Source organism: Phocoena sinus, chromosome 2, assembly GCF_008692025.1.
Source record: "Phocoena sinus isolate mPhoSin1 chromosome 2, mPhoSin1.pri, whole genome shotgun sequence".
In the NCBI taxonomy this organism is placed as follows: Eukaryota; Metazoa; Chordata; class Mammalia; order Artiodactyla; family Phocoenidae; genus Phocoena; species Phocoena sinus.
In genome coordinates, this window is record NC_045764.1 from 113,367,523 (window position 1) to 113,381,710 (window position 14,188).

The following is a 14,188-nucleotide window of genomic DNA, read 5'->3' on the forward strand; positions in this document are numbered from 1 at the left end:
GAAGGGAGAGAGAGAGAGACAGTTGCAAGGCTGATGCTTGAAGCCTGAAGTGGGTTCCTCTCTGTAGACCTGTGCCACAGCCATGCACCCACTTTGTATGAGCCACTGTCCGCATGGGTATCCCACATAACTCTTGAGCTACTTAACTCTTGAGTAATTCCTCAAGAAACAGCACTGCCTTCTCACCTCCTGCAATGCATGGAGAATCTACACGCCCATGCCTATACACACATGCAGAGCTCAGCACAAGGGGCTACCCTTCTCGGGAGAACAAACTCTCCTGGTGGGACTGCCTCTGCCTTTAACCCAAACCCAAGTGGTTCTCCTGCCACAGCACTAGACCTCAACCCCAATTCTGTACCGTTCGTGATACAAAGGGCAGCCTCGATTCATGCTTTAGAGAGGGCCATACAGTTTATGACCAAAGGAAGAATAGAAATGATACCATTTTCAAACTGAACTGGATCCCTTCTTCTACCCTCTAGCTCAAGTTCATTTCTCAGGCCCTCCTCCAAAAAGATCATCAAAATACAAATGCTGTAAACATCAAAAGGTTCTAGAAGAGAAGGTACAGAAGTCCATTCCCCTCTCCTCCAGGAGCGTACCCTGACCCAACACACACATACTAAAGGTAAACGTGCAAAAGATATAACCAAAATAACCAAAAGTTATTTTTATGCGCCATCCCTCAAAGAAGAAATAGAGACAGTGAAAATATTTACATTATCCAACTTGGACAATACAAATCCATATCCATCTACAAAACTGATTTTAACCAAAGAAAAACTGTAATAATAGTCATTGCCACACCTCAGACGGTTCCATTGTTTTGTTCTGTGATAGCCACTTGAAAAACAAATTATTTTATAGGCACCTGGCTCATTATGTATTACAAATTAAATCTTCATTTATCTATACGCTGCAAACAGTACCTATCCATCGCCATCACTTAAAAACCCATTGCCCTTCTTTCTAGCCTTGTTAATTTCCAGATGCTAATTAAATTTAAACTCATAAAAGTATCTGTTTAGCATGCATGACAAGATCGTCCTTCAATATCCATTACCCACTGTATATTCCAGCATGTTTACCCACAGTTTTCTATTTGCTTTGTCATCTATATGCCTCAATTTCAAGGGACAGACTGGAGATTTAACCTGGAATTCAATCTCTCTCTTATTTCAATTCTACCCAAGTTGTACCCTCTACTTTCTTTCAAAATTGCTAAAAAGAATGACTTCCACATAATAGCACTTAAATAGGGAATAGAAGGATGATAAAGAAATCCTGGAGGAAAGCTATATTTCAGCCCCTTTTCACCAGGACATTACACAAAAAGAGAAGACTTGCAGTCTCTGGAGACCCACAGTCACTTATTGCCCTAATAAGGCTGACAGTCTAAAAGCCACACAGATAATACATGGTGTTGTTCACGATCAGCACCTAACATAAAACATGCTACCACCCCACAGGAGTGTCCTGAAGGCCTGGGAGAGGATTCAGAGTATCACCCAGCAGAAATGATATTCACATTCTCTCTTCTCACTAACACAAGTCCTCAAAGCAGGGAAACAGCAGAAAAGAGAGAAGAGCTCTGCCTCAAGGCAGCTGTGTTCTGCTCAGAGGTGTCTCTGCTCTGACCTACCTTTCTCAGCTGGAGGGATGTTCTCTCAAGGACTTACACTGGTCCTTCAGATGTGTCTGGCCCATGTGAGGACGTCCACGCCTCCATGCCCATGTCAAAAGAGAAAGGGAATATGTCACCACAGGCCCAAACAATTACCCTTTGCATCAGGGTATAAGTGAAGGCTCCACAAAGATAAAGACAGTCTGTACTACCACCTCACCTTCATTTAGCCCAAGAAAAGGTAATATAAACACTTGGAGTCACAATTCCACACAACAGAGCCTTCCTAATCCCCTCCAGCCTTTATCACAAAGCTTGACAAACTTTTCTATAAAAAGCCAGATAGTAAATATTTTAGGCTTTGAGGGCAACATAAAATCTCTGTTGTATATTCTTTTTCTTCTTCTTTTCCCAACTTTTAAAAATGTAAAATCCACTCTTTGCTGGTGGTCCATACAAAAACAGACCACAGGCCAGGTTTGGCTTATGATCCATAATTTGACAACCTCTATCTTATTATAAAATATGAAGTAAAAAATGTATGAGTTCTTCAATTCATGTAAAATACAAACTCCTTTTAAAGAAAAAAGAATCCTCATTGTCTTTTTTTAATATAAATTTATTTTATTTCTTTATTTTTGGCTGCATTTGGTCTTTGTTGCTGTGCGTGGGCTGTCTCTAGTTGTGGTGAGTGGAGGCTACTCTTCGTTGTGGTGCACAGGCTTCTCATTGCAGTGGCTTCTCTTGTTGCAGAGCACAGGCTCTAGGTGCACGGGCTTCAGTAGCTGTGGCATGTGGGCTCGGTAGTTGTGGCTCGCAGACTCTAGAGTGCAGGCTCAGTAGTTGTGGCACACGGACTTAGTTGCTCCGTGGCAGGTGGGATCTTCCCGGACCAGGGATCGAACCCCTGTCCCCTGCATTGGCAGGCAGATTCTTAACCACTGCACTACCAGGGAAGCCCCTCATTGTCTTTTAAGTGTACATCCACAGACCCCTGGGTACCACAAATCCCAAACTGAGGACCGCGTTAAAATTAAATCTGTGACTCTGAGGAATCCCATATCACCAACGCAAATGAATATACAAAATAAATTATCAGTACTATTATAAGGTGGCAGTGGTCAGAGGATCCAAAATAGCCTTATATTAATGTTTTTAGATTGCCTTTGAAATGAAAATCAACCTTTAAAAGTTATTATCTAAAATACAGCTGTGCACTCCCAGAGGTCTACAGTCAGTACCACACATTGAACATGTAACACATTTCTATCATTGGCAAAACTCTGGTTAACATGACAATGATCTCACTGAACAAAATGTGTGGCAAAGCAGTATTTGCCCCATCTTGCCCCTCCCCCACCTCACACTTCTAACCTGTTTGAATTGACTGCCATCCTTAGGGGTATGAAGAAGTGAGGTGGTATTAGTTAGCATGTTGAGGTCAGAGGACCAATACACTAAATTCTCAACTTCTAAGTTCAAAAAGCCTTATTACAGGTAAAACACTGATGATGGCTAGGAGTCAATGAGTTCTAGCTGAGTCAAGTTTTTCCACTTTCTGCTCCAGCCCTTCATTCCAGACTGAAGAAAAAACAAAAACAAACAAACAAAAAAAAACCCTTTGGGGCTTCCCTGGTGGCGCAGTGGTTGGGATTCCGCCTGCCGATGCAGGGGACACAGGTTCGTGCCCCGGTCCGGGAAGATCTCACATGCTGCAGAGCGGCTGGGCCCGTGAGCCATGGCCGCTGAGCCTGTGCATCTGGAGCCTGTGCTCCGCAACCGGAGAGGCCACAACAGTGAGAGGCCCGCATACAGAAAAAAAACCCTTTGAGTTGAGTTAAATTAAGGAAGCAAAGTTTGGAAAGGGGGTTATAGAAAGTTAGACATGAGTATCAGAGGGGATCAGAGGGAGTTATGGAATCTAACTTAAGTTTGAAGATCCCAGGATAGCTGATTTGTGCTTTGATTCCTGTTCAGAATTTTGAAAGGCAGCTGTATCATGGATGTGTCCTTTCCATAAGTGCATTGGGTGGAGGCAATAGAAATAGACCCAGGGATAAGGCAGATATTGGAATTAGCCAACAAGGACTTTAAAACAACTACTTCAATCTGAATAGACATTTTACCAAAGAAGACATAGATGGCCAATAGGCACATGAAAAAAATGCTCAACACTGTTAATCATCAGAGAAATGCAAGTTAAAACCACAAGGAAATATCACCTCACACCTGTCAGAATGACTATTATAAAAAAGAACACAAATAATAAACATTGGAGAGGATGTGGAGAAAAGGGACCCTTCATACACTGTTGGTGGGAATGTAAATTGGTGCAGCCACTGTGGAAAACAGTATGGAGGTGCCTCAGAAAACTAAAAATAGAACTATCATATAACCCAGCAATTCCACTTCTGGGTATATTTCTGAAAAAAATAAAAACACTAATTCGAAAAGATACATGCACCCCAATGTTCATAGTGACATTATTTACAATTGCCAATGGAAGCAACCTAAATGTCCACCAACAAATGGATGGATAAAGAAGATGTGGTACATATATATATATATATAATGGAATACTACTCAGCCATAAAAAAGAATGAAATTTTGCCATTTGCGACAACATGGATGGACCTAGAGGGTAATTATGCTACGTGAAATAACTCAGATATCACTTAAATGTGGAATCTAAAAAGTAAAACTAGTGAATATAACAAAAAGACTCACAGATATAGAGAACAAACTAGTGGTTACCAGTGGGGAGATGGAAGGTGAAAGGGGCAAGACAGGGTTAAGGGATTAAGAGGTACAAACTTTTATGTATAAATTAAATAAGGTACAAGGATATATTGTACAACACAGATAATATAGTCAATATTTTATAAATAACTATAAATGGAGTATAACCTTTAAAAATTGTGAATCACTATGTTTTACACCTGAAACATATATGTATTGTACTATATACCTCAATAAAAACCAAACCAAAAAATAAATAAAACAACTACTTCAAATATGTTCAAGAATTTAAAGGTGAAGATGGACATAACAAGTGAACCAGTGGATGATCTCAGGAGATAAATAGGTACTATTGAATAAAACGATGGAAAGTCGAAAACTGGAAAATACAATATTTGAAATGAATAATTCACTGGGTGAATTTTTCAGCATATTGGTCACTATAGAAGAAAAGGTCAATGAACTTAAAGATGCAGCAATAGACACTACAGACTGAAGCACAGAGAAACAGAAAGCTGAAAAATATCAACAGAGCCTCAGTGACAATATCAAGTAGTCTAACATACTTGTTATTAGAGTCATGAAAAGAGAGGAAAGAGAATGGGGTAATATAATGAAATATATTTGAGTGATGCAGTGAAATAATATAATGAAGATATAATTCTCCAAACTTGATAAAAACAATATATCAACCCACAGATCCAGTAAGTTCTACAGACTCCAAGCAGAATAAAAACAAAGAAAACAACACCTATTCACATCCCAGCAAAGAGCTGAAAACCAAAGTGAAAGACAAAATATTTTAAGAAGCTAGAGAAAAGAAGATACATTACATATAAGAGAAAAACAATAAAGATTACTACTGACTTATCATCAGAAAAGGTGGACTACAGAAGACAATGGAATGACATTTCTAAAGTGCTCAAAGTAAAAACTGTCAACCTAGAATTCTATATCCTGCAAAAATATTTTTCCAAAATGAAGGAAAAAAATCAAGATATCTTCAAATTTGGGAGAATTGGTCCCCAGAAGATACGTGCTGCATTTAGAAATATTAAAATGACATTCTTGAGGATGAAAGGAATTACACCAGATAAAAATTTGGTTATATGTAAACAAATGAAAAGTTTCACAAATAAAAAACACAGGGGTAAGTATACAAGGAGCATTTTTTTTCTTGTTTCTTAATTTCCTTAAAAGATAATTAACTAGTCAGGACTTCCCTAGTGGCGCAGTGGTTAAGAATCCGCCTGCCAATGCAGGGGACACGGGTTCAAGCCCTGGTCCAGGAAGATCCCACATGCCACGGAGCAACTAAGCCCGTGCGCCACAGCTACTGAGCCTGCGCTCTAGAGCCCGCGAGCCACAACTACTTAGCCTGCGTGCCACAACTACTGAAGCCCACGTGCCTAGAGCCCATGCTCTGCAACAAGAGAAGCCACCACAATGAGAAGCTCAAGCACCACAACAAAGAGTAGCCCTCGCTCGCCACAACTAGAGAAAGCCCGTGTGCAAAAATGAAGACCAAACGCAGCCAAAAATAAAATAAATTTTAAAAAGAAAGATAATTAGCTAGTCCATCAACAGATGAATGGTTAAAGAAAATGTGTTATATATATACGATGGAATATTATTTAGCTTTAAAAGGAAATGAAATTCTCATACATACTACAACATGGATGAATCTTGAAAACATTATGCTAAGTGAGATAAGCCAGACCCAGAAGGACAAATGTTGTATGATTCCTCTTATATGAGATACTTAGGCAAATCCATACAGAAAGAAAAACTAGAAGTTACCAGGGGCTGTAGGAAGGAGGGTATAGGGAGTTATTGCTTAATAGCCACAGAGTTTCTGTTTGGGATAACAAAAATTTTGGAAATAGATAGTGCTGATGGTTGCACAACATTTTGAATGTAATTAATGTCACTGAAATGTACATTTAAAAACAGTTTAATCATTAGAGAAATGCAAATCAAAACTACAATGAGATATCATCTCACACCAGTCAGAATGGCCATCATTAAAAACAGTTAAGTTCCTTGGTGGCCTAATGGTTAGGATTCTGGGCTTTCACTGCCATGGCCTGGGTTCAACCCCTGGTCAGGGAACTAACTTTTTTTGCAAGCCATGTGGCAAAAAAAAAAAAAGTTAAAATGGCAAATTTTGTTATATATGTTTTACCACAATTTTTTAAAGTAATCATGTAATATACCAAAAACTAATGAACCATGTACTTTATGTGGGTGAATTTTATGGTATGTGAATTTATATCTCAAGCTGCTTTTTTAAAAACACAATTAATTGTATAAAACAAAGATAACAATGTATTGTGGTGTTTATAACAGGTGTAGAAGTAAAATGTAATACAACAAAAACACGAATGATGGGAGGGAGATAAATGGAAGCTTACTACTGTAGGAGTCTTACATTTATGTAAAGTAGAATAATATTAATTGAAGGCAGACTGTGATAATTTAAGGAGGTATATCGTAATCCTTGGTGCAATCAGTAACGTACATACATACATATATACGTAAGGCATAGCTGACAACAACAAAAACAAAGAAGTAAACAAAAGTGATGGAAAAATCCATTTCCAAAACAACTCAGGTTCATGGTAGTTAAACTTTGTTCCCTAAGGTAATTTTCTCCTGAATCACCTCCTTCAATTGTTCAGGAAACACTGCAGTGCCATCTGTGAAGGCAGAGCTTCCCAGCCAGAGCTCATCGGTATGCCACAAATGGGTTATAGATATTCTACAAGATATTAATCCCCTCAGCCTTGTAGGTGACAAGAGGGTATGTGGGGTGACCCATGCCCACAGGCAGGTCACCTCTATCCTCAGATAGCCTCATCTGATGCTCCCTAGAAAGTGGCCAGAGTTGAGCAGAATCCAATGGCATGCTACACGGTCCCTGCAGGCAGCAGTCTCAATGAGCACCACCTAGGCCTCATCATCTGATAAGATGTGCTGAGTACAACAAAGGAAGTGCTCTACCCCCGCCATCTACAGAGCACACATTCACTGCAAAGCACACCTCTGTCACAGTGAACATGGGGCTTTTGCAGCTACTAGGGAATTTCTTGTTCCAGATGTCCAGGGACTGCAGCATGCAGCCCATGATGCAGCTGGGCAGTGAGGGTCACTGTCAGGGCTGGGAGACGGGGGTGGGGGGAGGCTCCTCAGAGACACACTTCAGGCAGTGGCCCCAAATCTCTGTCTTTGTATATATAACAAGCTATTTCTCCCCACTCGTGGCTTATGTGCCATTTTAGTAGTGTCCAAGTTACCAGCAAGTGATTGCTCAAACCATGCATGCAGTTGATATGCAAAAGTTCTATTGGATTAAAAGTCCATTACAATTATAAGATATTTTAATAATGCATTTGACAACAAAAATAAAAGAACTGTCAAATCTTGTAAACATAATTTAAGCTGTGTTAAAAAGGTTGTTTAAAAATTTTTTTAATGTTTTAGCATTTAATTGTGTAAGCAAATTTTTTGTCAAGTAACTCTCATAATTGAAGAGATCAGAATTTTTAAAGCCTTGGTTAGGAATTGCATGTAACCACTTCAAATATAAAATATGAAATTAAAAATTTTAATCAAGCTTCTCATTTAAAGCAAATGAGAATTTATTTATTACATTTTTGGAAAGATTTTATTTGTAATACTTATATCAATACTAGTCTTACATTTGATATCTTCCCTAATACTTTTGACTTTTTTCATATGATAATTACAAAAATATATAATAGATTTTTTTCACCAAGCCCTATGTAGACACAAATCTCCATAGTTTATCTCAATGTGTTGTACAAATAACATTTTCTGTGTTTGCCATGATGTGACAAAAGTTGGGAACCAGTGTAAACTGAGGCTGTCAAGTCTGAAACTACTATAGCCATTGGATTACTAATAGGGGAAGCTCTGGAGAAGGAATAAAGGACAAAGGTCACACACTGGAAGGCAGGTCAGAAGACAGAGAGAAATCTAGATCATGTGAAAATGTTTTGATAATGTTAATGTATTTCTAATCCGAAAGAAAGTTTCCATATCGACATGAATGCACTGTTAGAGCAGTCACACTGCAGGCAGCTTCCACACAACTGCAAGGGCACTTCGGGTTGGGTTTTTGTCCCTGGCAACCAAAAGAATACTAAATGATCCATTCCTGGTAGGAAGGGGATCTTGTAACCTAGAAAGCAGATATACTTGAAAGTTACACTCTTAGGGCTTCCCTGGTGGCGCAGTGGTTGAGAGTCCGCCTGCCGATGCAGGGGACATGGGTTCATGTCCCGGTCCAGGAGGATCCCCACATGCCACGAAGCGGCTGGGCCCGTGAGCCATGGCCGCTGAGCCTGCGCGTCCGGAGCCTGTGCCCCGCAACGGGAGAGGCCACAACAGTGAGAGGCCCGCATACCACAAAAAAAAAGTTACACTCTCAAAGGGGCAGCTACTATTAGTAGGAAAAGTTTATTGCTTAAATCAGGGGTCAGGCAACTTTATACCAAAAGTGCCTGATCATGAATATTTTAAGCTTTGTGGGCCACATGGCCTTTGTTGAAATAGTCAACTCTGCCCTTATAGCATGAAAGCGGCCATAGACAATACATAAAAGAATGAGCATGGCTATGTTCTAATAAAACTATGAACACTGAAATTTGAATTTTGTGTAATTTCCATGTCACTTAATATTATTCTTCATTTGATTGTTTTAACCATTTTTAAATGTAAAACCCATTCTTATTAGTGTAGAAAAACAGCAGTAAGCAGGATTTGCCCTACAGTTGGTAATTTGCCAACCCCTGGCTCAGATCCCCCTCGCTAGATGAGGTGATGGCCCTCTATCGCCCTCCCAGGGCTGGAAAAGTAAGAGGTGTCCCTGGCTCAAAGTGGAAGGGACTTTTTATTAGATTTCCTCCAAGGCTAACTGTGCTTGGATGAGAGAACAGCCCAATGGCAACAGTAAAGAAATGCTTGCCCATCTTCTGAACTTCAAGTGTGTTTGTGACTGGCTACAACAAGTAAGCTTATGCTCTTTCTAATAACAGACTCTTCCTGCCACACGCCTCCAGACACTGTAGGATTTAGAGGTAAGATTATAATTCTTTCTTAATCCTGAACATTCTTGTACAATGAGATCCATTCCAATCTCTCCACTCTGTGAAGTCATTGCAGGGAAAGACCTTCTTGGCTAGTACACAGTAGAAATTCTCTGAAATGGCGGGATGGTCTTAAAGCAGAAGGGGAAAAAAGTCTCAGTGTAGGTATAGAAATGGGAATGGTACACTCTTTCCCTCCCTAGAATTAGACTATGGCTCCTGAAGAAGGAAAATTATTACCTAACACAGGCTCTTCTGAAGCAGTGAGGGGTCTTTGGGGGTTGGAGAACTTTGTTGATCAGAATTAAAAAAGGAATTGGGGAAGGAAAAAGGGCAAGCATATTTCCCAAACATCAAGTTGCCAGATTTAGAAAATAAAAATACACCCAGTTAAATTTGAATTTCAGATAAACAATACATCAGTTTTGTGTGTGACTACGTCCCAAATATTGCATTCTGTATTCTATCTGTCAACGCTTCAGGCTGTGGTGAGAGAAGGAACTGAGGGCTCCGGCACCGTCTGCAAAGAGGGAATTGGGACTTTAGGAAGCAATGGCTTCTGGGGACTCATTAATCATCCATTTTTAGTTCTGATCTCTTACACTACCAAGCAATTTTCTAACCTTCATTTGGAATAAATGTCTGTCATTTTGTAAAGGCAACATGTTACTATAAGACTTTTATGCCATGTGTATAAAAGCTTGTGGCCCCCAATACCTTAAAGAGCATGGAAGACTGTGGCCTTAAACTCCACTGATTCCCTCTGTCTCTGTCCTCCTCACCCTCCCCTCTCACTCCCTGCACATATGTGTCTATGGAAGTGGGGGTGTGGGGCTGTCTCTCTCTCTCTGCATTTTGGATACAATCTTAACTAGTTCCTGCTTAAATCACTCCTCAAAGACTTGAAGAATCTCAAAATTGGACTACTTAGATGGGTAAATTCCTTTTACGTCCCCACTGAGGTCCAAAGAACACTGATTCTTTCATTGACTGAAACAAGACTCGCACTTCTTCCAGCTCTGAACTAGCTATTCCCAAACTATAAATGTTCAATCACTTCCCAGACAGCAAATGCACATTTTTCTTCCTTTGTGCCGTATATTTTGCGTGGTTTGCATCATCATTTGCTAAATATACTTGGACACTCTTTTTACCTCTGGACCCATCTCTCAGAGCTTTGTGCGACTTCTCACCCTCTAGGAACAGCCCAGATAAATCACTGCATAGCAATTTAGCAATTTAGCACACACAGAGGAGAAGAGTCCAATTTTCCAAATAGGGCCATTTGTTTAATTTATTTGGCTGCTAGGGAGCTGTGGGAATGGTGCTGATAAAACCATCAAAGCCCTTCAGGTTTTGTCTCTGATGGGAGAGTCCAAATATTCTCACCATTTCCATTTTGAAAAATGCATGTCTTCTATTCCTTCAACTGAGTGGTAGGTTAATGAGTCTCTATACCTTACACATAAATTATAAATATTCTTGACATCTATTCATTTTTTAATTAAAAAAAATTTTAATGAAAAATCCACCTCCCATACACAAAGAAAGAAATAAAATGTTTTAACTTTTATGCCAACTGGAAAAGGTCTCACTTCGCAGAAAGCAAGTCAGGTGGTCAAATTTATCATACATCCAAGAGACAGATCATTGCACTAGAAAATTGGAGATCTGAGTTCTAATCCCAGGTTTGCCCCATAGATAAGGCCATTAGTCAAAAGTTCCTCCAAGACAAGAATTGTGTTCTGTACACTGTTTCCCTTTAGTTAATTGTTAACAAATAAAGTATAATTATATACGATTTATTTGCCTAAAATATATTACAAATATAGATGAAGTCCCCTGGACCTCTTCAATCCTTTCCCCCACCAAAAACCAAGCGATAACCTCTACTAAAATCTGATATGTATCTTTACTAGGCTATGCCATAGTAAATACATAGTGTTAATTTTTCTGGGGTTTTTTTTCACATAAGTGGTCATAAAATACATAAAACTCTGCAGCTTGCTCTTTTCACTCTATATTTTTGAGATCAATCCAAGTTGATGTGGATAGCTCTAACTCTTTACTCTGTGTAATATTTCACCATCTGAATATACCATGTCCTATATATCCACTCTGGGTACATTTAGATTGTTTCCAATTGTTCTTCATAAAAACAATTTTAATAGACACTGTCAAATTGCCCTCCAAAGTCAGAAATCATTTAGCATTCCCACCAGAAGTGCAGCAAAGTAGTCCTTTCCCCACAACTCAACAATGCTGGATATTAATAAACTTCATTTCTGCCACACTAGAAGATAAAAATAAAGTAGTATCTTGTGGTGATTTTAATTTGCTTTCCCTCACTAGCTCAGTGAGGGCAAACATCTTCTCAAATGTTCTTTAGCCTTTTATGTTTTTCCCTTCTGTGAATCCCATGTTTATATCATTTACTCATTTGTCTGTTGGTTTATTTGTTCTTATTAATTTATAGAGTTCTTCATAAATTCTGGACACTAATTTTTTGTTGTACATGTTGCTTTTGTTCATTTTTTGAAACTCCAACACATAGCAGAGCATCTGACTCTTACTAAGAGGTAATAATTATTTGTTGATTCCATGAATAAATGAATGTTGCCTAAAAACCATGTATTAGACAGTCACTTTGTAGCTCACAACAGGACTATGGCACTTTCATTATTTAGCTATGAAGACCAGGCAAGTGGGTACATTAAATATGAGCCACTAAATGGTGTGCCCTACTCATTTCTGAATCCCCAATTCTTAGAGCAGGGCCTTTTATAGAATGACAGCTCAATAAATGTTGAACAAATCAAAGACCAGAATAGAAGAAAGCAAAAGCACCTCCTCCTTGATAGGGATAGAGGATTAAGAAGTACAAACTGGGCTCCCCTGGTGGCGCAGTGGTTGGGAGTCCGCCTGCCAATGCAGGGGGGACGGGTTCGTGCCCCGGTCTGGGAAGATCCCACATGCCGCGGAGCGGCTGGGCCCGTGAGCCATGGCCGCTAAGCCTGCGCGTCCGGAGCCTGTGCTCCGCAACGGGAGAGGCCACAGCAGTGAGAGGCCCGCGTACCAAAAAAAAAAAAAGAAGTACAAACTATTATATACAAAATAAGTAAGCTACCAGGATATACTATACAATACAAGGAACATAGCCAATATTTTATGATAACTATACATGGAGTATATATAACCTCTAAAAATTGTGAATTACTATGTTGTACACCTGTAACTTATATAATATTGTACATCAACTATACCTCAATAAAAAAAAGAGTCTCCTCCCTCTCACATGCCTGAGAGACCAGATTTTCCATCCCATAATAAGCTAACAAAAAATTATAATAAAATCTGGCATGCAGCCAGTACAGAAGAATGTATTCCATATCTGCTCTGTTCCAAATCTCTTGATCTCCACAGCAAAAATGGGAAATTAGAGCCAAGTGGATACCTCACAAGAAAAGCAAATAAAGACAAAATGAATGCTTTGAGCCATTAGACTCAACTTAGGGAATTCATGGTAAAATCTGACTGCTTCGTCCACTGCTTCTTCCCCTGGGGACCAGGGAAAAGACTGAGGGGCCAGAACTGCTCCTCCCCCTTGCCCATCGCTTCCTCTGTCCTCCCCCCACCTCCCCATCTCTCCATTTCAAGATGCTCTCTTCTTTTTCTTTCCAGATTGTTGTTATTCTCTATAGAATGTTGATCCCTGGATTTTCCTGGATTGTCATGATTTCTGTTGAAAGACTCTCACAGCAGAAACACCACCCGCACTTATATACATATAAATATGTTTCTTTTCTTCTGCTTTCTTGCTCCATCAGGGCTCTGTGGAGCTATCTGGTTTAATTACTTCTGGCACTTTGCCCATCAAAATGTGCAATTCTTCAAAGGGATGGAAATGACAGTGAATCTGCCTCTTCCTGAGCAATCGAGGTTTTTTCCTTTGAATCCAGTTGTCTTGGAAACAAGCAAGTTTCATTGAACATACACCTACCGTAATGGTTAAAACATTAGCTAGAGGCATGACCCCCCCACACAATCCATTCTCTGTTTTGCCCATCTCACAGGCTGGTTGGCTGCTGGCGTAGAAATGGGCTGTGAGTGAAGACATCTGGATTCTAGCCTTACCTCCGAACCTATCCACATGGCTTTAGGCAAGTCAAATAACCTTTTGGAGCCTCTATTTTCTTATGAAAAAAATGGGAATAATAAAACCTCTTCTATCTATCTCAGACTCACTGGGAAGATCGAAAGAGGAGATAGACATGAAAAAGCACTTTGGAAACTGCAAAAAGCTAGGCAAATGTAATCACATACTTGAATTATCATTTTCCTCTTGCTCAAAATGCATCATGAAATTTTAGCTCAGATATGTATAAGTAAGTTCTCTGATTATTATCTTGTCCTAATGATAAAACAGACCTAAGCACCTAACAGCTGAAAATGATCATCAGTGACCAGTGGTTACTCCCATTGTGGTCCATTCTGCTAAATGAAAAGTAACTCCACGCAGACAGGAGAGCTACGCCTGCTGCTGTTGACTGCTCAGGGTGTAGTACCAGGAACAGCCTAAAGTTACTTCTGTTTTAGTCATCCCTGGCTGCATAATAAACCACTCTACTCCAGTACTTAGTGGCTTCAAGCAATCCTTTTCTTTTGCTCACAATTTTATGAATCAGAAATTCAAGAAGGTCTTGCCTGGGGC

General features: G+C 39.6%; 1 long non-coding RNA gene across 1 annotated transcript in view; it reads right to left on the bottom strand.

Annotated features, from left to right (window-relative positions):
* LOC116749708 overlaps positions 1-1,728 on the bottom strand; it is a 269,124-nt gene extending 267,396 nt beyond the window's left edge. The window contains exon 1 of the long non-coding RNA XR_004348680.1: positions 1,646-1,728. This is a non-coding gene — a long non-coding RNA (uncharacterized LOC116749708). The remainder of the gene's footprint in view (positions 1-1,645) is intronic.
* Between the last annotated feature and the right edge of the window lie 12,460 nt (positions 1,729-14,188).